Below are 26,431 nucleotides of genomic sequence, written 5' to 3'. Positions count from 1 at the left end.
TATACGTTATATATCCGTTCATTTAATCGCCTTTCAAGAGAACAAGCAGCGCTTATGCTAAACATTACTAGAAATAATGCTGTTGTACACAGATGCTAAAACTCAACCGATCAACAATCCGCCGAATGCATTATTGAGCACCCCGTTGAACGAGTTGCTAAAAGGATCGTTAGAAAATGGATGGAACCAGAACTTCAATCACAAACGCACAAATTGTACTTGCAGCAGCAGCAATTACCACGGTTGCAGGAATAATAATCATGTATTAAACGGTGATGACTCTTTACAATCATTTAGTAAGGACAATATCTCCACACTGAACACATCGCAAGATTTGAGCGACAAAAACACGCAATTTCTGCAATCGTTGGGTTTTGTGATTAAGAAACGAAAATGATGGACCCATTGAACATTGCCAGTTTACCGATTTCTGACGATCGAATTACAAAGATCGAATTACATAGTTACAGCCCATACGCCAACACAACGTTCGGAAACAATGATGAAATACGAATTCCCATTCAACAACAAGATTTGTACACGTTTCCTAGTGAGAGTTACCTTTACGTCGAAGGAAAACTCATTCTCAACGATGAGAATGTTGCAGGAACTTCAGTTGGACTAGAAATGAATTGCGCAGCATTTATGTTTGATGAAATTCGATATGAATTAAACGGCGTGGAGATCGATCGTTGTAAAAACGTTGGAATAACAACTATGATAAAAAATGGAGTATCGTTGACAACGACAAAATCAAAAATGCTTGAAAACGCTGGTTGGATAGACATACCCAATGCAGGAGGCTACTTTGACTTTTGTGTTCCTCTAAATATGCTGCTCGGTTTCTGCGAAGATTACAAACGAATAGTGATTAATGCGCATCATGAATTGATTCTGATTCGATCGCGAGACGACAAAAATGCTGTTTATGGAACAGATGGTGCAAAATACACGCTGCAATTATACAAAGTACAGTGGAGGATGCCACATGTCACGCTCGAAGAAAGACACAAACTTTCATTGTTGCGTATCCTTGAAAACGGTCAAACGATAATTATGAGTTACCGTTCCTGGGACTTATACGAGTATCCAATGTTACAAGCAACCACTAAACATACATGGAGCATTAAAGCAGCTACGCAATTAGAAAAACCGCGATATGTAATATTTGCATTACAAACGGATAAAAAAAATAAGGTCAATAGACATATCACCAAATTTGATGACTGCAAACTCACCAATTTTCGATTGTATTTAAATTCGGAATCATATCCGTATGACAATTTGAATCTTGACTTTAATAAAAATAGATACTCTGTCCTTTACGACATGTATGCAAAATTCAGAAAGTCATATTACGGAGCAATGTGCAGTAATGGTGATGACGGAGCTCTATACGATAAGATACTCTTTTTCGGCTACGGCCCATTCGTTGTGATTGATTGCTCGCATCACAACGAATCGATAAAAAGCGCTACAATCGATGTAAGAATCGATTTTGAGTGTAGTGAAAACGTTCCTGAAAATACTAGCGCCTACTGTTTGATCATTCACGATCGTATCGTGCAGTACAATCCACTGACCAATGTAGTGCGCAAACTCTCTTAAGTGAAAGAGGGTTTATATGATCATTCCGCAGTAAAAGCGGTCATTTTTCGCCACAAATTCAACTAATCAAAATGAATGTACCAACATTCGTGGACATTCAAGGCTTCAAAAGCGATACGAACGAGTTTTTCGTAAAGGAACTTGCTATCCTCCAGAATGGGAATCGTGTACAATGTTTCATCTTTCCGCCACCATTTGCTAAGAAAAAATTGTCGAAAGCAGAATTAAGACAAATAAAATGGTTGACGCAAAATCATCACGATTTTGAGCGGGACGATGGTACCGTGCCGTATTCATGCCTTCAAGAGTGTGCCACTTCGTGTTTGAAAGATAGTAGTCATGGATCCGTATACGTCAAGGGCATTGAGAAAGAAAAATGGCTGAAGAAACTTTATCCTTCAGTCAGTCCAATCAATATAGAGGTTTTGAACAAAGATGACGATCTACCGAATTTGCCAACCAAGAACCGGCATATTCAGGATGGATGGATGGATAAACATATGGCATGCATCGCGAACAATGGGGCATGTGCTATGAGAAACGTATCGATATTAAAAGAATGGTGGTTAAAAAAAAGGAAGGAGGAAGATGAAGAGCTGTGCATGGAACATTATAACCGGCCAGGGGATGACACGCACATAGATGGACCTCCACCGAAAAAGAAAAATTGTTACATTTGTCTTAAAACACGAAACATTTAATATCATTTATTAATTTTGTTCATTACTGTAAAATAATAAAATCTATTTAGTAAAAATATACTTTATGCGTCTTAATGTTGTTTTACCTAGAACGATTGTATGTGTAACGTTTGTGTTTCATATTCCAATGTAGGAGATACAAAAGGAATGATCTTCTATTTCAAAGACATGAGGACGTAGGGCGAAATCCATGTTTACATGCAGACACGTGTTGATGTGCAATCTGGTACAGATAGAGAGAGCATCGTCGAGACAGACTTTTGGTCACGTTTTGCTTGGATGCCTCTTTGACGGCTTGCTGACGCGGTTAACATGAGGGGGTAGGGTGAAATGTTTACAGGTAGACACGTGTCGAGTGCAATCTGATACAGATTGAGCGAGCATTGTCGAGACAGACTTTCGGTCACGTTGTTGCTTGGATGCGTATTTGATGGCTCGGTCACGAATTACATTCCGCGTGTCCGCCACCACCGCGCGCCCGCCGCCGCCGCCGCCGCCACTGTCGCCGCGTTGCCGCCGCGCCGCGGAGGAAAGGGTTAATCGCGGTTAAAGCGCGTTATCGCCGCGGAGAAAAAGGGTTAATCGCGGTTAAAGCTCGTCTACGGCCGCGGTTAAAGCGCGTTCACGACGCGGACAAGCAGCTTTTCCGCAACCTATAAAGAGGCTGAATCATTAAATATATGGTTATTATATAGACGATACGCGTTTCGCAAAGCAGCCCCTGTCTATCCTTATTCTCGATTTAGACGAGAGGACAACACGCATGGACGATCGTCGGCGACGACACGGGCCCCTCTTGCCGAATACGATACGTGGTATAATTTGCGGTCCATCGAACTGCGGTAAAACGAACGTCGTAATCAGTTTGATCGAGAGCCCGAACGGTGTAAGACTCAATAACGTATATGTATACTCAAAATCATTGCAACAACCAAAGTACAAATATCTCGAACGAATTTTGACAAACGTTCCTGAAATCGGATACTTTTCATTTTCAAATAATGCCGAAGTCGCGCCACCGAACGAGGCGCTGCCCGATTCGGTGTTTATATTCGATGACGTTGCGTGCGACAAGCAAGACGTGATAAGAGAATATTTCGCTATGGGTAGGCACTCGCGTGTGGACTGTTTTTATCTCTGTCAGACTTATGCGAGAATACCGAAACACCTAGTTCGCGACAATGCCAACCTTTTGATCGTGTTCAAACAAGATGGCACGAATCTACACCACATTTATAATGATCATGTAAATACAGACATGTCGTACGAAAACTTTTGTAAATTGTGCGCGCAGTGTTGGGAACAGAAATATGGTTTCGTAATAATCGACAAGGACAGCTCGATGGAACATGGCCGTTACAGAAAAGGATTTAACGAATTTGCCGTTTTCTGAAACATTTAGTCCATCGATAGAACGCTTAGCGAGTAGACGTCTTCTCTTTGCAATGGATAATAGTAATATTAAAGAATCGAGTAAAGTTGCGAATGCTATAGCTAAAACAAGCGATGCTATACGCAAAAAACGCAGAGCTCTCAAATCGGAGAGCATCGACGAAGAGAGAGTCATCGAAAAACGATTGAGACCCGTGGTAGAACCGCTGGAACGAATTATCGAGAATATATCAGCGGTATCGCTACATTCAGACACGATCGATATAAAATCCGAGTCGACATTCCCAACTTTGAATATTAAAGAACCGCAAAAATTGACGTCAACTCCTTTTCTTAACCCTCAAAGCGCACAAACTGCAAGAGCGCGCATTTATTCCGAACCTGGTACATCTTCGAGTGAACAGACGGTGGATGTGACGAAAGATCGTGATGAATCGATACATGCCGTTGAAACGTACGGCGACAGCGACGAGAATCTTAATGTTTCTATGCAGCGAATTTTGGACAACCCTAGCGAAAACATACGTAGCCATTTCACGAAAAATTTAGGGCCGTTGGCAGCTAAATACATTCAATTACTCTTCACCGATCGTGAGAAGAAAATAGATGACGTGTATGGAGTATACGTACAACGCAACAAATTAATGCTTGGAAGTTCAGTTTTCGACGTAAACAAAAACGACGATGTGATTATTAATGGGGTGAAGTACAGAGGAACAACTGGTTTGTGCGAATTACTATTCATGAGAATGCCTGATGACACCTTGTTCAACGATGCTGATTTACACAAATACGCGGAAATATTAAAGTCGTCGAACGCTCATAGACGCAGCCATATCTCGTCGGGGCTTGTGAAAAGTAACAAGGGTTACAAGTATAAATATATCATTGCAAAATTGCTTAAGAACGAGCGGCTTGGAGGTAATCTGATACCGTTCGATATGGTGGCTAACGATAACGCGGTGGACTACGTGCACTGGAATGACCCAAACGAGCTCGTCGATAGATTACGTCTTCTCGTATCCTCGAAATCCGCAGGACATACGGGGCATGACAACGAGATCGTTTCTATAATCGAAGAACTTCGAGAAGCCGGGTTGATTATAAATTGACACGTTCGTAAAGCATGATGCTAGTTTACAAATATGAAGAAGGTGAAGGGCAATCATATCACGGACGAGAAGATACAGCGTGTCAATGAGTTGCACGCGCCGGCGAGACGTAACTTTAGACGTAGACGAGTCATTGTACGGGGTTACGATGATCTCTGGCAAGCGGATCTCGTAGAGATGCGACAGTATGCGCGAATCAACAATGGCCACAATTACATACTCACCGTCATCGATGTCTTATCTAAATACGCTTGGGCCGTAGCAGTGAAAGCGAAAAATGGAAAAAAACGTTACGGATGCATTTTTAAACGTTTTGAATGATGGAAGAAAACCAAAAAATCTTCAAACGGATAAGGGAAAGGAATTTTATAATGCAGAATTCCGAAATCTTATGAAAGAATACGATATAAATCATTACTCTACGCACAGTGTAATGAAAGCATCGATAATAGAACGTTGGAATAGGACGTTGAAAAACGAAATGTGGAAAAAGTTCACGCTTAATGGAAGCTATGCGTGGACAACCGTCTTACCGACGCTGGTCTCAGATTATAACAATAGAAGGCATCGTACGATTAGAATGCGTCCCGTCGACGTAACACCGGAACACGCGGACAAACTTTTATCGTCCGTATATTCTAACATAAAGATTGCAGCTCCGGCCAAATACAAGGTCGGTGATCACGTGCGAGTTAGTAAATACAAAACCTTATTCGCAAAGGGTTATACACCGAATTGGACAACTGAAATTTTCACAATTATTAAAATTCAACGAACAAATCCTATAACGTATCTCTTGCAAGATATGCAAAAACAACCGTTGGTTGGCGGGTTCTACGAATATGAGCTACAAAAAGTAAAAAATCACGATGTATACTTAGTGGAGAAGGTTCTACAACGAAGGGGAAATAAAGTTTTCGTCAAATGGTTGGGGTTTGATTCTACGCACAATTCATGGAGGGAGCGAACAATATTTTATAATCTATATTTAAAAATGTTTGTAATTATACAGATTATATGAATAAATAATTTTTCGGCTCTATTTTGTGTTTACTTTTATTACAGGGGAATGCTATTTTATAAATGAAGGGAGATTGGTCTAAGAATAAATTATATTGATAATTTTGAATACTTTTTAATACAATAAATGTAATACATAATACATAATACAATAATACAATTCGCTGGGAGGTGGAGGCTATAACAGACAAAATAAAACCCGCATTAGGTAAAATCTAATAAATTAAAAACATAAACGGACGGGCAACTCACATCAATCTCCTCCAACCGGCATCGGATTGCATTTATTGACCACTTAAATTTTCCGTGTATGGTAAACGTGGTGATACACATCAATATCTGCCCAAATCGGGCCCTCATCTATTTCCTCTCCAAACAGCGCCCTCAAATCGAATAAACCTTCATGATTCGGATTCCAACCTTCGGCCCACATTAACATCTGGCTGAACCGATGGTCTGCTCGCTTCCGGCGCACTTCGATGAATCTTTTTATTGGCACTAATCCTAACCTTTCAGCTTTTAACAAACAACTAGATAAAAATAAAATTAACACACCAAGACAAGTAGTCGTTAAAGACTACTTACAATACTGTTCAATAAGTGCCCTAAAGGCAAGTAGTTCAAGTCGTGGAACGGTAGCCATCGTAAACTGATTAATGCGAAATGAATAGCGGACTGAATAGCGGATAATGAAAACTCATCGGTTTATAAAGCACCGAGAAAATATCCCCTCCAATCCTAATACATCCAAACACTAGACTTTCAGCATCTCGCGAAATTGCAAATTTGCAAGAACTCCGAGTCGGGCACCTCTCTCTCTCTCATGAAATTGCACGGTTCGCAAAAACTTGAACATTGCAAAGAATAACGATTGAATAATTTTATTTTCATATCGCATTAACGGTTTTGCAATTTTATTTTCATATTACATTAATGAAGTAGGGGGGAAGGGCAAATCGCAATATGACATAGCCTATGTCCATCTTAAAAGAATAATCAGTCCAATAGTGCAAATTTCATTAAAATCCGTGTAGCCATTTAAACGTGAAGAGGAACAAACGATCAGACATTTTCACTTTTATATATTAGTAGGGATAAGGGCAGGGAAATAGGGATAGGAATAAGGAAGTAGGGATAATAATAGTTGATTAAAATTCCCGGGCAGAGCCGGGTAACGCAGCTAGTACTATTATATATAAAGAGACAGCGTTTGTATGTACAGAAAAATTTCAAAAACTACTTGCCCGATTGATACCAAATTTTAACAGTAGCTTCCATGCCTTCTCTGGAGTGACATGGGCTATATTATTTTAATAAACTGTGGAAACTATCGCATTGAATTCTGCTTATTCGTGTGCGATCGTGGCAACGTACGCATTATGTAGTAGGGGTCGCCGCTTTTCTACTGTTTCTGCAGGCAGCAATACCTACTTTTCTGAAATACTAGAGATTGATCACCAAAAAATGATACAACAATTATTACTTCAAATTCTTGAAGTTTTTATTTATGAGAGCGGGCGAAGCTGCGAATACATGAAGGCTTTGTATTTACTGACTCGCACGTGTTCGCTGGCCATGCATTTCCAAGTATCTTTATACGCATGCAGGGTTTCGAGTTCTTGCAAACCTTTTAATTTCATGCCGATTCCGAGTTGTTACAACATGTAAGATATCCGGCAGATTAATCTCAGATTGTGTTGGCGGTTTTCATTGTTAGAAATGGAGAGAGATGTTTCCCCTGTTTGCTTTATAAGCGTATCAGCGCAGCGTTTTCGTTATTCAAAATGAACTTCACAAACAACCAATTCCTTGCTCTGCAGGCGTTCATCGCCTCTCAGCGTAAGTAGTTTTTTCAATAATTACTTTTAGCGCGTAAATTTTATTTATTTTTAATTCGTTTTTGTTAACAGCCGCTACCTTAAGGAGTTTAGGATTTGTAAGGAAGAAAGACCTCCGAAATGTTCGACGGGAGCGGGCGGAGAGGCGACGGAACGCTGAAAAGATATGGGCGGACGCCGCATTTGATTTGCGGCAATTGTTCCGCGAGGAGCTTGATGTGAGTTACTTGCACGTTTTTGTTTTATTTGATTTTTTTACTATGTATTAATGTATGTTTTATTTTATCTGTTATAGCCGGATTGGTGATAGGAGGAAAAATTAAAAAAAATATGAATAATAATAATAATAAAGTACAAGTATATCCAATATTAATGTAATTTATTTTTTGTCGCACCCTTTCCCATACTTCCTTTAATAAAATATATAGTAAAGATGAAATCAAAGTATTTTTTTGCCACGACCTTCCCCACGCATGTAAAACATTCCAAGATCAACAACAAATTATAAATAAAAAATTAATTAGAAACACATTATGTAGTGGACCGAATTGTGAATCTAAACCATTCTCGAGTCAACTTGAACACACAAAAAAATTTCATCAAAATCGGTTCAGCCGTTTAGGAGGAGTTCAGTCACATACAGACGCACAGAAGAAATATAAGGATATGAAGTATGATTATTGGGAAGGATTGGGCAAAATAAATTACATTAATAACGATTATACACTTTTTTATTTTCATATTACATTAATGGAGTATGGGGAAGGGTGTGGTACAGAATAAATTACACTAATAACGGTTATAGATATTTTATATTTTAAGTTAAATAATATAATAAGTAAAAAACAAAAAAATATAAATGTAGGCGGCTACCACCAGTCCGGCTATAACAGATAAAATATACATTAATACGCAGTAAAAATCTAATAAATCAAAATAAAATCGGACAGGCAACTTACATCGATTTCTTCTCCGAACAAATATCGGAGGTCGATCTGTTCGACCTCCGTCCAAGTTGCCGCCCACCGCGCTTCATACTCGCGCCGCCGCTCCTGCCGCTCGCGGCACTTTGCAGGCAGTCGCGCGGCATCCTCCGCCGGCACAATTTCAAAGACCGGCATAACTATGGCTGTTAAGACGAAAACAATTAGTTAAAAATAAATAAAATTTGGGTAATTGTTGAAGATTACTTACGATAATGTTTGACAATCGCCAAGAATGCTAAGGATTCTAACCTTGGGACCGTCATGTTGAACAGAAAATAATGAATAAAACGAACACGCTTGGGTTTATAAAGCACTGTGAAAACATCTCCCTCCAAACTCTAAGACCTGAGATAAGTAAAAACTCCAGTCTCTTTCTCTCTCTCATGAAGTTGCAAGGTTTGCATGAACTCGAAACCCTACAGGCTTATAAAGATACTTGGAAATTAATATTTTACTCGTGGAGCAAAGAATAAATTATGTTTTTAGGAATGTCACGTCCTGTGACGCATTCTTTAAAATTTCTATTTCGCCACCCAAACTCTTTAAGCCGCTATTTCGCGACCTAAATTCTTTAAACTTATATTTCGCTACACAGATTCTTTAAACTTACATTTCGCGATACAAATTCTTTGAACTTCTATTGCACCATCCAAATTCATCGCTCCGCAAAAATTCTGAGTGAGCAACTCAGCCGGGATGTCGTACGGAAGAACGCTGACGATCCGGACGAGGTGGTTCACCCGAATTGCCAAATCAAAAGTCGACCTCATTAATCAATATATAATAACGAGACCAAACCGCCCGCGATCAGACAAATTATACTACAGAAACAACACAGACCAATTATAGTACAGAACTCGTATCAGATCAAATTTTGTGCAGAAACAGTAACAGACCAATTATAGTACAGAACTCGTATCAGATCAAATTTTGTGCAGGAACAGTTCACAATCAATTATAGTATAGTCACAGATCAATTATAGTGTATAACCGGATCACTTCCGTAAAATTCATTCAGAATCGGCCAGTCCGTTTAACGCGAATCCGGGATTCAATTCAAATACGCGTACAGAAATCCACAAAGTACGACTCTGCTACGGGACTCAGAGACCCGACAGAGCAAATCGTCATCTGTAAAGAGCGCGCAAGTTAAGGATTGTATTTAAACCCAATAAACATTTGTTGTGATCGGAAGTGTGTGATCTTGACTCGAACATCTACCCTACCGTCTACATCCACCAGGACGACCTATTTCTACAGGTATCCTCGCCCAGCGAAAGGTAAGTAAGAACCTCTACCTAGCTAACAACGTAGATACAAATCATACAAAAAGTACGCGGAGAACTCAGTGAGAGGGAGAACTTCGCGACGTTACAGTGGTTCCGATACGAATCGAACGCCAACAGGCACTACTAACGTGTAATATAGGGTAGACTCATAAAAAAATCTAACTCGAGAATATAAATCTTTGTCTGCAACTTCAATAAAAATTCAAGAAATTCACTTTCGAATCAATTTCAATATACAACATTATCAATTCATTGAGATACTGCTACAAAGTAGACATAAAATTCACCTAAACAAAAAATTAACTCATTTATTCACTAAATAATTACAAATAATGAAACTTTCAAATGAATAATAAGAATTTTAAGCCAACGGATAACAAAAACATTAAAGACGAAAATAGATTAACAAGAAGCAGGACACAAGAAAATCCTGAACTCAAAAGTATTGTAGAAGATCGTAATCACGCATCAGCCTTTTTACAAAGCCGTAAAACACCACGTTCACCAACAGAACGAAGAACATTTGACTTCACACCAAAAGCTACAACCGAGGTATCAAACGCGAATACAGAATTAGGTGCAATACCCAGAACAAAAAACGTAAAGAATCTAACCATAAACACTAACCAAACCGATAACGGAGGTGCCAGTTGGCAAGATAAAGACATAGGATTTACAATCAATCCAAGTAATTCAGCTAATAAAAACAAACAAACAGGAACTTTCACTTCCCCACTAATCCGAATAAGCCCCCAAGATAATAGAAACACTACCGAAACATTAAACGAAACAATAAACAACAGTTACAAAAACGACATATCCCTACTCGAAATTGAAGGAATTACAGAACAGCCAAGCCTAATAGGAAATCTGGACGGAGAAAGTAGCGAAGGAAATTTAACACTCATCTGTGGAAGTCCGGGAAATAAAATGACAAACCAGCAAAATCAAATCCAACCTCTTCGATTACCTCTAAAATACGTAGCAAATTTAATACCAGAATTCGATGGGAAAAACATTTCGGTCATAGAATACATTGAAAAATTAAAGCATGCTAAAAACATTATAACACCCGTAGATGAACCAGGTCTAATCCCGATTCTAAAAATTAAATTAAAAGGAGAAGTATACAAGGCACTAATAAATTCACCGATAAATAACGTAAATGATTTTATTCAAGCAATAAGGTTATTATTCCCATCTACCGAAAACATACACAGTTTATATGGAAAATTAACGGAATTGACACAAAAACCAGACGAAACAGTACTCAGCTACGGGAATAGATTACAGGAACTAGTAATACAAATTAAAGAATTAAAAAGAATGGAAACAGGCATAAATCAACAAATCATACAGGACTTTGACAGGACGATAAAAAACGACGCAGAAAAAAGCTTTAGAAACGGGTTAAAGCAGGAAATTAGAATAGAGTTAAAGCAGAAAGACGATTTAAACGTCCTTATACAAGAGGCCATCGACATCGAATCGAGGTTAAAGAAACAAAACATACTGAGAGGCGACTCAGCTAGTGTACTATGCAGTCTCGAGAAATATGACACAAACCCAGTAACATACACGTGTCAAATATGCAGAGAGCCAAACCACGAAGCATTATTTTGTAATAACGCGGCATGTGTATACTGTAAAAACAGAGACCACGTATCATACGATTGCAAATTCACCAGAAACAAGATAGAGCTTATTTGCAAATATTGTAACACTCAGGGACATTCCATCGACGCATGTAAAATGAATAGATCAAAGGGAAATTATTGCCAATATTGCCAAGTAATGGGCCATACAGTCAGCCAATGCCCATTTATAATTGAATATGAAACATGCTGGAAGTGCAAAGGAAGTGGTCACGATCCAAACACCTGCACAAGATTCCCAAAGATTACAGAACTCTGCGAAATCTGTAATAGTAGGTACCATACAGCTGAAAATTGCCCAACACCTATGTGCCCACTTTGCAGGAAATTGGGCCATGCTACAAAACACTGTCCGTTATTGAAAGACAATGGTCTGCAATTAATCATGTGCACAAACTGCAACGAAGAAGGCCATGACGCAGAAGAATGCGAAGGGGCAAGAGTTTTCCAAACAAGGACACACCCAATTAAATACCAAAATCGCAACCAATTGGGTCACTCGTCAGGAGACTACCACGAATTGAGAAACCCTCAACGTAGGTCAAATAACTCGTATGGAGACAATCACAATTTCAACCATAATAATAATAACTTCCAGAGAAAAAATAAATACAATGAAAATTTTAACGGCAATAACCACTTCAGAAATAATAATAGCAATGGAAATTTTAACAGCAATAACTACCCCAGAAATAATAATAGCAATAGAGATAACCCGAGACACATGAACGAACCGCGAAAATTTTGTGACTATTGTAAAACCCCAAATCATACAATAAAGGAGTGTAGAAAACTGAAAGCCATTGAACTACGAGCTCAAAAAAGAGATATCTGTTCCTATTGCGAAGAACCAGGACACCAAATAGACGCATGTAGGAAACTTAAAAGCTTGGAGAACAGCGCCGGAAAATTCTGCAACCTTTGCAAAAGTACGAATCATACAACAGAGGAATGCTACAGAAATCAGAATCATCAACAGCACAGAGCGGGAAACGAATAGATTCTTCCTGGAGGGAGCGCACAGGAAGAAGTAATGATGAGCCGCTCGAAACATATAAAATTAACGACAACACAAAACCGAATGAATCAGAACAAGAAAAACCTCCTGAAACAAAACTACCCGACAATCGAAACATAAACGAAAAAAAGATATCAACAAGAATGGCAATGTATTCACTGAGACTGGAAAATCTATTGCAATACATCACAATAGAAAACCCTTACACAAGAGGGGAATGCAACCTACTCATCGATAGCGGTGCACAATTAAATATCATAAAAAAGGACCAGATACCAGCAAACGCAATACTAGAAGATAGGAAAATACTACTTTCAGGCATTACAGATAAACCATTACAAACTCTAGGAGCAACAAAAATACCCATAAATTACCAATATTTTGACTTTCACGTAGCACCAGAAGACTTTTCAATACCTTACGACGGAATATTAGGCATAAAAGTACTCCTCGAACAAAAATTAAGACTAGACGAAGGATACGTAGAAATAAATAACGGAAAATTTGAATTAAGGTCAGGAGAAGCAAATACAAATCACAGATTATCTTCACAAACAGTCGAAACAGTTAAATCGGAATTAACAGATGAGCAGAAATGCTTCATCAACAAGATATTACAGGGCACGACACATGCTAATGACACACTTACAACCGTACATACTGACTCGGAAACACTGCAACAAACAGGAATCAGCGAAAACTCGAGCGACATTGACAATGCAAACCAAGACCTTCCGCAACCGGATAATATGACAGGAGACTCAGACGATAGCTTCAATAACGATATACTACATTTATTAAACATAGTGGACAAAAATTATACTACAGAAACAACGCAGACCAACTATAGTACAGAACTCGTATCAGATCAAATTTTGTGCAGGAACAGTTCACAATCAATTATAGTATAGTCACAGATCAATTATAGTGTATAACCGGATCACTTCCGTAAAATTCATTCAGAATCGGCCAGTCCGTTTAACGCGAATCCGGGATTCAATTCAAATACGCGTACAGAAATCCACAAAGTACGACTCTGCTACGGGACTCAGAGACCCGACAGAGCAAATCGTTATCTGTAAAGAGCGCGCAAGTTAAGGATTGTATTTAAACCCAATAAACATTTGTTGTGATCGGAAGTGTGTGATCTTGACTCGAACATCTACCCTACCGTCTACATCCACCAGGACGACCTATTTCTACAGGTATCCTCGCCCAGCGAAAGGTAAGTAAGAACCTCTACCTAGCTAACAACGTAGATACAAATCATACAAAAAGTACGCGGAGAACTCAGTGAGAGGGAGAACTTCGCGACGTTACAGGAATAATTATTTATTTTATAATGCCCCCAAGGCAATGTTCTTGTGGATTGTGGAATTATGAATCGTTTATCATCGTAAGGACTAAGCACCTTCTTTTCTTCACATATAGAATATACATTGTGCAATTTTGAACGAATACATCTCTGTTCACGATGCACTTCTAAACGTTCATACAAGCAACGTATATAATCATCGAAGGAAATAGTTTTCCTAACTACGTTACTTTTGACACCCTTCACTTTTTTCGTGTCCCGTTTGCCCTCTACGCGCAAAGCATACATTTTCGACCGAAGTCCGACAAACTCAGTCATTATACACCCATTATTTTCATCCTTCATTAATCCCGGTACTTTTTTATTTACTCGTGGCATACTGTAAACATTGTCCTCGGTATAGTCGCTCGTGTCAAACCGATGTATATCGCGTTTCATTACATCGTATATGTCATCACATTCCAGTTCGTATATAAGACTGTCTGTGTCTGTGTATAATATTTTACAAAGATGTTTAAATTTCGGCCAAATATAATCATGATGGAATTCGTACAAACATGTTTTTGATATATCCAGAATACACATACCAACATAAATGGGTTTTGCAAATTTAATTTCCAACTTTCGCATCTCTATTGCGACCAAATATTCCGAAAATATTGATCTGCTATGAAAATTTGGTTTTGATATCAGGGCCTCGGCCCCGTATCTACCATCCCATTTTGTAACTAATTTAACGTCTACATGATTTCTAACGTTCTCCATAGTTTTGCCAAAGACTGCATTATTCATTAATTTAAATAAATTCTTTTCAAAATCATTTTCAGCTGCAGTTCTAAGTTGCGTGTTTAAATTAATGTATTCGCGAAGCCATGGAGATTGTTTAAATTCTAAAACGCGATGAATTACAGAAACTTTTAAACCATGATTTAAGCATTGTTGAAGATTGCGGTAATGGATGATGTAACGTTGCTTATCCTGAATTGTAGCGAGTAGTTTCTCATGTTTGGCATTAGGAGGCTTCTCGCGTATTGGACAAAAAGGTAAATCTGCATGCTTATCGTGTAATTCTAGCGGGTATTTCAAACCCACTTCCAAAATATATCCAATGTTCGAATTTTCGGATATCGCATGAATGTTAAAAGTTTTAATTTCATTATCGTCTAACCACTTAAACTCGCCGTAAGGCAGATACTGCGACGTTGCCCATCCATACAAATTATTAACATCGAAATAAACTAAATATCGCGATGGTTCTTCGGAATTGTACGAATCCATGTATTTATTATTGGCCTTTGCGTATCGATTAGAACATTGACTAAAACCACCCGTATGCCGCGCTCTATGAAAAGTAGCATATCGATATCTGTCAATAATTCTAATTCGATACGCGTGTGCTTCAGCATTGCATCCCACGTAAAACCGGGTAAAGTATAGTAATATGCAGGATCCAATTTGTAACTTCTCAAACAGCTGCCACGAAAATTTTCAAAAATGTCGGCCAATAATAAAACGTCTGTTATTAGATATAAATCGCTGTATTCGCCAAGTGTTTTTATATTAAAACTGTGCCAGACTTTTATCGCGTGGTCATAATCCTGCTGTGAAACGGCACAGTCGCTTAGTTGATTATAAAATTTGTCACATGTCGGCAATGTCGTCTCGCTCAGTTTCATGTAGTCGGTAACATAATCGTATGGAAAGATGCCTTTTCGTGTAAGCAAATCGAATCTTATCTCGTTCAAAAAATTAAATTGTGACCGTAAAATCGTCATATCGTCTGTCCCTAGATACGAACTCAATTTATCTAAACTTGAATTTAAAAATTGGAATGAATCTATAAATCGAAGCGAAATTTTGTAACGTTTTAGATTCGTTGAAAATGAAATATATTTTTCTTTTGTAATTGGCAAGACTGATGTCGAGCCTTCGATAATCGTTACCAATTCTTTTATTACAAAATGGGCATCGTATCCCGATAAGTTATGAAACACTATTGGTATAAAACGTTTATTTTTATAATTTAAATTACACCCCTGATGAGCAGGTCCTCGGTAACGACCAGTGAAATGGCAATGATCTCGAACTTTTGTTTCGTCGATGTCGAACGGTTTTTCGCAAATATAACAATGCGTTGCATTCATATAATTTTCTCTTTCATCACCCGTCAAATTTGTCATGGGCACAATCGTATTAAATAATGGTGCAATTTTTCTTACAAGGCTCTCAAGTTCATTCACGAACCATTCAGCACAGTCAGGACCCCGATAAGCGCGATACTCGCACACCGATGCGTTGTATGAACAGTGAAAATAATATCCCACACTGTATGCTTCGTGTTGCTATTATGCATTGCAGTGTCCTTGATTGCTGTTAACCTTCTTAAGCATGCATTCGAAATCGGCGTACACGATGAATGGATGACGTTCTCGGTGACAAAAATTATCAAACTTTATTATTTTATCTTCACTCGATGGTAGAATGATTGCGCAATCGTTCATCTTCATGCAGTCCTTCGTATGTTTCAATAACTTTTCTTCCGCATAAAAGTAGTGAAGGCATCTGCATATAAACAAAGTAACTGCATTAGTACAAAAAGAACAAACGCATACACTAAAATAGATCGTAATGGCATGATACAAACCTGTCAAAAATATAAGTTTTACTCTTATGTGCACTCAGCTGGTTTGAAACAAGCCGGGAAAGATTTTTAATCCGTGCAAAGTGACGCACATTACGGTTGGGCGTTTCAAGCATCAGCAGGTTAACGTGACGAAATCTTTTGTTGGTGGTGAGTTGGAGCGGAGCACACCTTTTCACATTCAAATCCCAGAAATAAACGTTTATCGAAACATCGTTTTGGCGCTCAAATTTTGGTATTTGATTAAGGGTTATTGGAAATGCGATGCCCTCCAAATTTAAAACGGTGTCATAGTTGGGATACGATGATGGTCGATTTGCATTCACATGGACGGGATATAATGCTGCAACTATCGATCTGACAAAACACGTATCATCGTCAACTGTCACATTTACTACCGCTCTTTTGTCCTTGATTGTTTTTGGTATGTCTGTGTAACAACCAGCATGCATCGGATTGCATTTATTGATATTTAACATCAAATGCAGAATTTTCGATATTGCCCAACCACTGTCCCGTTCCTGAAATTCTTCCATCAGTGTTAAAGTTGAGTTCACAACGTATTTGTCATACCAATCGTTCAAGTTTGATGTAGAAAATAATTGTTTATTTCTTACACTGAAACTTTTCACATCAGTTTTATTATTAGCGGTAAACTCCCCATACAACACCGTATTCACTTTTATGCATGAATGATTTAGGAAAACTTCCGCTAGACGTTGGAATACTATTTTTCTAGCATCTTCCAAAAAGTTTCGTGGTTCAATATGCTCGGTGTTGATTATAATTCCTGTAGTTATCCGGTTATGGAAAGCTGATTCTACATTCTCCCAGATAAGAGATGATGATGCACGTGATTCTGCATCTGTTCTCCTTTGACCTTCGCCTATTTTTACAGATCCGTGTAACTCTGCTCTTAACGATTTAAATCTCGCTATCCTGGCTGTTAAACTATTTTTCAAACCAGTTGATAAGTCCTTTTCGAGTTGCAATCGCTCTATCATTAAATCAATGCATTGATTGCATTGCACCAGACATGCGTTTCGGTCGTCGTTACTACTTATGACTGCAATACGTTGTGTCAAAAGTTGTTCTATACAAGCAAGTTCGTTTAGTAATATTGCCTTTTGACCACTAGGATGATCATTGTCACGATACAATATCCTACGCAAGGCGTCGATTCTTTCTTTGTATGCTTCTATATCTCGCCATCCTTCGACTGATAAATCGTCTCCCATTTGTAATCGTTCGTCTATCAATTCGATGCACTGGTCACATTGCATCAAGCAATCACAACGCTCATCTTCAGTATTGATGTTTATCGCCCGCTGCGCCAATAATTCGGTGATGCGTTCGAGTTCTTGCAGTAACATGGCCTCCATTTCTCTTTTCCACAAACGCGTTAAGTAGCCTTGCACTTCTAATTGTCAAACTACATATGACACACATTGCAAAATTTTCTCCCATTTTATTAAAGTGGGGCTGTCATTGACGAAAGTGTTTAATTGCTGTTCACTCTGCAGCGTCAACAAAAAACCGCATTTCCAAGACGTAGAAAAATTCGTTCAAGGTCATTAGCAAAACCTTCTATAGTCGCGAATTGCAGCGTCAGATTTGCTGCGCCAACAAAAAATCTCATTTTCAGGATGTAGAAAAGTGGCTGGGGCCTTGTGTCGTCTTCCGATAAGACAAAAATAGTTCAAGGTCATGAGGGGGGGGGGTATCATATTTTTGCTGATGGTGTCAACTTTCAGTTCAAGGTCGGGGGGGGATATTTCTCCTGTGGGGGTAGCTATGGGGTGGGGGTTGTCATAGGGTGGGTATTTCAACTGAGGGGGTGGTTAAAGGGCGGGGGTTGTCATAGGGTGGGTATTTCTGCTGAGGGGGTGGTTATAGGGCGGGGGTTGTCATAGGGCGGGTATTTCTGCTGAGGGGGTGGTTATAGGGCGGGGGTTGTCACAGGGTGGTTATTTCTGCTGAGGGCGGTGGTTATGGGGCGGGGGAGGGAGAGGGGGGGATCATATTTCTGCTGACGGTGGTGTCAAATTTCAGTTCAAGGTCATAGGGTGGGGGGTATCATATTTCTGCTGACGGTGTGGTGTCAAATTACAAAAAATGCTGACGCCAGTGATTTAGAATCCGCATAGAACAACTACTCCCATCACTACTTTTTCTTCCGTCCCTCCCAGTAAGTTCATAAAATGTGTTTTCCACTCTTCCTCTGATATGCTGGTCTGGGGCTGCCCTCTCCTTTTTCTCTCCCTGTTGACTATTCTCCATACATCTTTGTCTGTTTTCATCCCCTCTATCTCTTTTACAAACCTTTCATTTTCTTCTTTCTTTTTCTCTTCGCATAGCCTATTGTATTCATTCTTTGCCTTCTTGTAGCTCTCTACCTCTTTTCTCCCTTTTCTCCAGTCTCTTAGCACTTTCCTAACCTCCTTTTTTCTCCCTTTGCACTCCTCGTCCCACCATCCATTCCTCTTGGTCTTGCGCCCTTTCTTACTTCCTCTCTCTAGGCCTTTCCTGAATTCTTCTAGAGTTATCTCCAAATCGTCGTTCAACTCTTTGTTCTTCGCTCTCCTCCAGCATATTCCTTTTCTAAATTCACTCCTTCCCTGTTCCGACCAGTCCCCTCTTGGCGCTGTCTTCCTTCTCCTTTCTTCCGCTATGCATTGCACTCCCCCCTCTCTCACTTCCACTATTAAGGGGTGGTGGTCTGAATCTATCTTGTCCCCAATTTCCATCTTTTTATCCGACTTCGAAAAGGAGGAGGATACTCAATTCGATGAGTATATTTTTTTTTTTTTTTTTTTTTTTTTTTTTTCTGGCTTTGTTCACCGATTACGCCGAGACGGATGGACCAATCGGAACGAAACCTTTTGCATCTTGTAGGATATGTCTTCCGATTGGTCCCGTTGAAAAAACATTTTGCATTTTTTCATTCCGAACGCTTTTTATTGCAAAAAAACGTGCTATTTCATGTACGTGCAGTTTATGTTCACCGATTACTCCGAGGCGGATGGACCAATCGGAATGAAACTTTTTGCATCTTGTACAGTACAATTCCCCATTGGTCCCGTTAAAAAAATATTTTGCATTTTTTTATTCCTATCGATTTTTTTTTTCTAAAAGTACGTTCGCTGATTACTCCGAGACGGATGGACCAATCGGAATGAAATCTTTTGCGTCTTGTAGGATATGTTTTCCCATTGGTCCCGTTGTAAAAACATTTCGCATTTTTTTATTCCGAACGGTTTTCATTATTGCAAAATAAAAACGGGAAGTTTGTAATCTCAACATAAAATGATTTCAATGATCCTTTAATATATTGTCGGGAGCATGATTCTGAACAACTTTTTCATTATGCATAATTAACGGAAACCTTTAGTTTTCGAGATATTCGTGAAAAACTATTGTTATTTTTTCTGCCTTTGTTCGCCGATTATTCCGAGACGGATGGACCAATTGGAACGAAACCTTTTGCGTCTTCTAAAGTATGTCCCCCGATTGGTCCCGTTAAAAAAACATTCTATATTTTTTCATTCCGAACGGTTTTTATTGCAAAAAACGTACTATTTCATGTACGTGCGGTGTATGTTCACCGATTATTCTGATATGGATGGACCAATTGGAATGAAACTTTTTGCATCTTGTACAGTACAATTCCCCATTGGTCCCGTAAAAAAATATTTTGCATTTTTTTATTTCTAACGACCTTTTTTTGTAAATGTGCGTTCGCTGATTACTCCGAGACGGATGGACCAATCGGAATGAAATCTTTTGCGTCTTGTAGAATATGTCTTCCGATTATTCCCATTATAAAAACATTTCGCATTTTTTTATTTCGAACGGTTTTCATTATTGCAAAATACGTTCTGGTTCAAGGAATGCACCGATTGCGATGAAAGATTTCACATTTCGTAGATCATTCCACGATGATTCCATTTCCCAAAATTTATTTAACTTCTTATTGTTAATAACTATTGTTATTATAATAAAAAGCCTATTCTTTAGGGTTACCCTCCAAGGAATATACCGATCGCGATTTTTCAAACTTGTCCCTGCAAGTAAACTTCGAATACTGCTCGTTCCACTAAAAAGTGTGAAATAAAATAATTTTTAACAAAAAAAAAAATCCGACTTCAAAATGCACTAAAAAGTATAAAATAATTTCCATTTCATTTATATCTGTATTCCACAGCTATTAATACAATCTACTTAATCATTAAATAGGATACTAAATATATTTCAAAGTTTTCGGAGGCGGCGCAAAATTAAAAATACCCGAACAAACGGTGCTGCCAATAACGATTTGATTGTGGTATGGCAAACTTGGTAATTAATAAGTCGTAAGAGCAAAATTATAGGTCCGGTTGAAAACATTTGTAATTGTAACGATTGTATGAGAAATTGTCAGCACTCCTGATGGACATGCACTATACTGCAGTTTACAAGAGACCATACTTAACTCGTGCCGCTCACTAGGTCTAGAGAGATTTTTAATGACGTGTGTTATTCCCCTCTCCAGCTTGCTTCTTATTATACCTTGCGATCATATAAATGGTGGGCAGAAATATATGACGTACGATAATTGAAAAGCGGTGATGATATTGTAAAGTTTCACGATGCAATGAAAATTCTATTATTTTCCGGAAAAAAATGATGTGAACGCAAAGTTAGAAGCAAGCTGTAAAGGGGAATCACACGCACTATTAAAAATTTCCCTAGACCTCAGTAGGTCACTAGCTGCGCGACTTAAGTGCGGTCACTCGTGAACTGCAGTATAGTTAATTCGTAATGGGTATATTGATTCCCACTGAATATTGTTTACTTGAAATTATCAAATGGGTCATTTGTCACTGGTTGCCGACACCTGAACTAGGATCTTCCCAGTAGAGGAAAAGTTTTTAATTTTGCGCCGCCTCCGAAAACTTTGAAATATATTTAGTATCCTATTTAATGATTAAGTAGATTGTATTAATAGCTGTGGAATACAGATATAAATGAAATGGAAATTATTTTATACTTTTTAGTGCATTTTGAAGTCGGATTTTTTTTTTAATCTCTTCTCTTCCTTCTTCCTCTACTATAACGTAGTCTATCACTGTTTCTCCTCTAGTCCCTGTGTATGTAAATTCACCATCCTTGTCCCCTTCTATCGTTCCATTCAGTATAGTCCAACCAGTCTCTCTCAGCGCCTCTAGTAATCTCTTTCCTTCCGCATTGCACTTCTTATCTTTGGATTTTCTTTTTTCATCTCTTTCTTCGTCCTCCTCCTCTGTCTTGCTTCCCCCCTCTTCTCCCGTTCTCGCATTAAAATCGCCTCCTATTATCGTCCTTCTCCCTTCCCCTGTTTCTTCTAACCATGGTCTGAGTTCCTTTATCTTTGTTTCCATGTTTCCGTTTACGTACACTCCTACTATCCTCCAGTTTAATTTCCCCCCTTTGCATTCAGCCATTATTATGCCCTCTTTCCCTTCCTCCATTATAATCCTCCCTCCCTTGCCCAATATTTTCTCCTTTACTCCCATTATCATCCCCCCTATTGCTCTTCCTTTTTTGTTTTTCCTTTTCGCTAGTTGCGCTTCCCACCTGTATCCTTTTGGCATCCTGTCTCTTATCTTGTCCCAACCTTTCTCTTCCAGCCAAGTTTCTATAAGCACTACCACGTCCCACTCTTTTATTGTCTCCCAAAATTCTATATCTTTATTTAATACTCCTGCGCAGTTCCAAAATCCTATTGTCCAGCTTCCATCCTCTTTTCTTTCTTTTCCTCTTATCCCTTTTTTCTTCTCCTGTTTCTTTCATGCTCTCTTTCGGACTCCTCGCATGCTTCTTCATCTGGTTCTTCCACTTTTCTTCTTCTCTTTCCTTCTCTTTTTTCCTTCTGTGGCTTGACGTCCTCCTCTCCCTCATTACTCCCTATGTCCCTTTCCCCTCTTCCCCCTTCTTCTGCTCCCCTTCATGGGTGAGTTTCCATTCTTTCCCCTCCCCGTCCATTAGTACACCCTTGTCGTCGTCCCATTTCCACCATTTCCCTTCTATTCTTATTTTCTTGGAGTCTACCCATACGTTTTTTCCTTTCTCTCTTTCTCCTCTTGCGATTCTTCTTAATGTCCACTGTGTTCTCCTTTCCTCCCAAGTTAGGTCATCTTCTATTCTCTCTTCTCTTCCTTTTAGCGCCCTTTTGTTCTCCATTATTTTCCTCTTCAGCTCGACAGTCTTTACTTTTACTTGCATCATGTATAATTCCTTTCCCTTCTCTACTGGTCCCACCGCTTTTACCTCCTCTATTGCGCCCTCTACCCCCGTTACCTTTAAGATCTCTTCTGCTTTTTCTTTCATCTCCTCCCTTTTCGTTTTTGTTCCTTTAATTATTATGTTTTTCCTTCTCTCTTCTTTCTCTTTCCTCTCCAGTTTTCTTTCTATCTCCTTCAGTTTCTCTTCTATTTTTCCCCCTCTTGACTCCTCTCTTCTACTTCCTGCTGCATCTTGCGTTGCCTTTAGCATTTTTTCTTCTATCTCTTTCCATCTCTCGTCCTCCCCTTCCCTTCTTTCTATCTCATCCATTTTCTTCATCATCTTTTCCATCTTCCCCTCCAGGTCTCTTTTCTGCTCTATCCATTCCTCTTCTCTTCTTCTCATTTCCTCTCTTAGTTGCTCCATCTCTCTTCTTATATCCTTCCCTAGTAGCTTCATATTTGTGTCCATCCTCTCCATTTTTCCTCCTAGGTTTTTGTTCATTTCTCTTATTAGCTCTTTTACTTCTCCCATCCCTCCCCCTTCTTCCTTTCTTTCCTTTTTCTTTTCAGGTGACCTCCCTATCAGCATGCTTTCTTTAAACATCCAGTTGTCTGTTTCCCTGTTACCCCCTCCCCCTTGCCCCTTCTCTACTTCTTCCTCCTTTTCTTCATCTCTCTTCCTTTTCCATATTTCTTCCAGGTTCGCCATGCTTCCTATACTCTGTGATCTTTCTCTTGTGAGAGTTTCTACGATTGAGGGTCTCCCTCTCCTTCCGCCTTTCTCTTGTTTTCCCTGTTCACTCTTTCCTTCCCCCACCTTCTTTTCCTCTTTCTCGTCTCCCATCTCTCTCTTATTGTTATTCTTCGCCGCTGCCTCTTCCTTGCCGACTGCTCTTCTGTTTTCCTCTTCTTCTCTTCCGATCTAGATGTCTCTCTCTCCCGCCTTTTCTGTCGATCCTGTCACCTCTTCTCCGTTCGTAACCTACAATTGTACCTTTTCCTCTGCTCTCTTTTCTCTTTCTTCTTTCCCTCTCTCTTATTACTTATCTTTCTTGTCTTTTCCTGTCTTTTTGTCTGCTTTGGTGCAGCTTCCTGCCCCTCTAACCCTTCTTTATCCTGGTTATTGTAGAATTCTACTGAGCGAACACTTACCACTTCTTAACGCAACCGTGTCCCGAACGGGAGTCGTGATAATAATAAAAAGGTAAGTAATATAAAAAGATAATATTGAATGTAATTAAATAATGAATGAATTGATGTAATTAATTTTTAAATAATGAATTGAAGTAATTAAATATTGAATTGCATTAATGTAGTTAAATAACAAATGTTGCGCCCTGTGTTTGAAATACAAAAAGAAAATAATAGTATTAGTAATGTACAATGAGTACGCCCTGGATTGAAAAATACAAAGAAACTAACAATCGTGTTTGTGCTAAAAATTGAAATACAATAAAAGAAAATCAGATTATTAATTACAAAAATAATTCAACCTAAAATAAAAATACAGAGGAAAATAAATTGATTAGTGAACGCGGTTCTAGAGACGATTATTAAACTTGAATTTATAATTTAATATAATTTAATATAAATTGGCCAAGATCCGTTCTGACGCTGTAGGAGTTGGCTCGTTCGGCCGCAGTTCGGTTTCTGGGAAACTTAGCCGTCACTGAACAGGCCGCATCCAAGGAGCTTCTGCTTTCGCTCGCTCGTTAAGCTTGGTAGCGAACTCTGCAAAACGGTACCGTCGCTCTAGAGCCAGTGTACTGATAGGCCGCATCCAAGGAGCTTCGGTTTTCGCTCGCTCGTTAAGCTTGGGTGCGAACCTGACAAATAGAAGAACCGCTACGAACCGATAGTTGAGCGCTCCGAGTCTGACGCGGAACCTTTGCCGCTTTGCCGACAAAAGAGTCTAAGGTTACTGAATTCTATATAAATCGTACCATAGACCCGTGTCGGACTACGATCAGAATCGAAGTGAAAATTCTTTGCGCGGCACGCTCGTATTTATACCGGAGAACTGCTGACGTAGCAGTTTTTTCTACCTGTGTTTTCGATACCGGAAGTGTTTGGACTTTGACCTGCGCGTACGTGACTCCGTGCGTATCGCTATCTCTGTCTATGCGCTGTTGCTGTCTCTTTCTACTCTGCGCTTGTTCCTATCTCTTTCTATTCGCTATTGCTGTCTCTACCTATTTATTTCGCGCGCTGTGTCGATCTTTTATCGACGCGGTAGAATTATCGACGTAGTAGAATTATCGACGTATATTTTGAAGTATATAAAATTTTTTGTTAAATGTAAATATTAATAAATATAAGATTTTTAGTTATTAAATATAAATATAATTATTTAAATCAATGTTGTACAATAATAAATAAAAAAAATGAATAAATATTTTAATAAATACTAATTTTGAAATTTCTTCTTATTTATTCTTCTTCCTGCTGGATGTTGTTACGCCCCGGCGGAAAATTTGAGATTTATCCGCCTTGCGTCCCTTATCAAGCCTCTCGAGGTTCCGAGGATTTCTCATGTAAGGGTCGTGAGGTGGGTGTTTCACTTTTCCGCCAATCTTTTCATTCCTCCTCTACCTTGTACATACTTGTCAAGCCTTTCGAGGTTTCGAGGATTTCTCATGCAGGGGTGTACAAGGAAGAGTTTGAGTTTAATTCTTTCTATGTTTACTTCTTCTATCGCTTTCCCTTCTTGCAATAGTTTACGTGACCCTCCTTGAAACTATCGTCGCCAACCATAGTAAGACAATACAGGTTAATATCGGGTAGCGCACAAAAACTCGCGTTAGCTCGTAAGAGAGAGAGAGAGCCGTTAGCATAACACCAGCGCTACGCAGTTATCCAGTGCTTCGCATTCCGGGAATTTCCCTTGGTAACTGCGTAGAAATGGGAAAACCATAATAACTTCTTTGTTAAGAAAACTCTTTCCCTCTCATTTGCACAAAGCGTCAGCCGGTCCAACCAGGATCATTATTACCTGATCGAATGATAGTGTGAAAAGAATGGATGGATGAATATGAATTTAAACGATGAAACGAAGATGAATGAGAACCCTTATAAAGTCTAACGTCGCGAACGTTCGACCGCCGTTCAAAAATCAAGGGTCGTTTAAAACAATAAACACTATTGTATCCGAAATTCTAAAAACTGCCTAGCGACAACGGCAAATTTTGAACAAAGGAACGTTCTCGAAGGAATGTCTAAATTCATCGCTAACGAAATGCCAAATCCACCGAAATAATTATGCGAATAGATTGTAAATGAATGCATAATCGGCATTTCGATTATCGTAAATGCATCGTCCACTTTTACACTGATAAGATCTTTGTTACAAATCAGGAAGTAAATAATTTTGATCCTGTTAAGAAGAAATATACGGATAACGGTCTCATCTATTAAATTATATATTTTAATTTCAAACTAATTTTGTATTTCAATCTAATCAATATATCGTTTAATAACAATATTTCATCATTTTGATAATCAAACTAAATCAATAGCCGTATTTAGAAGTTATACGCATAAAGGAAATACTGCGTAGTTTCTAGAAAACCGTTGAAACTATCATGGACGAAGTAGGAAGAAAAGGAACACCA

The sequence above is a fragment of the Osmia bicornis genome, chromosome 1 (genome assembly GCF_907164935.1).
Source record: "Osmia bicornis bicornis chromosome 1, iOsmBic2.1, whole genome shotgun sequence".
Taxonomy (NCBI): domain Eukaryota; kingdom Metazoa; phylum Arthropoda; class Insecta; order Hymenoptera; family Megachilidae; genus Osmia; species Osmia bicornis.
Note: the sequence above shows the minus strand (reverse complement) of the source record.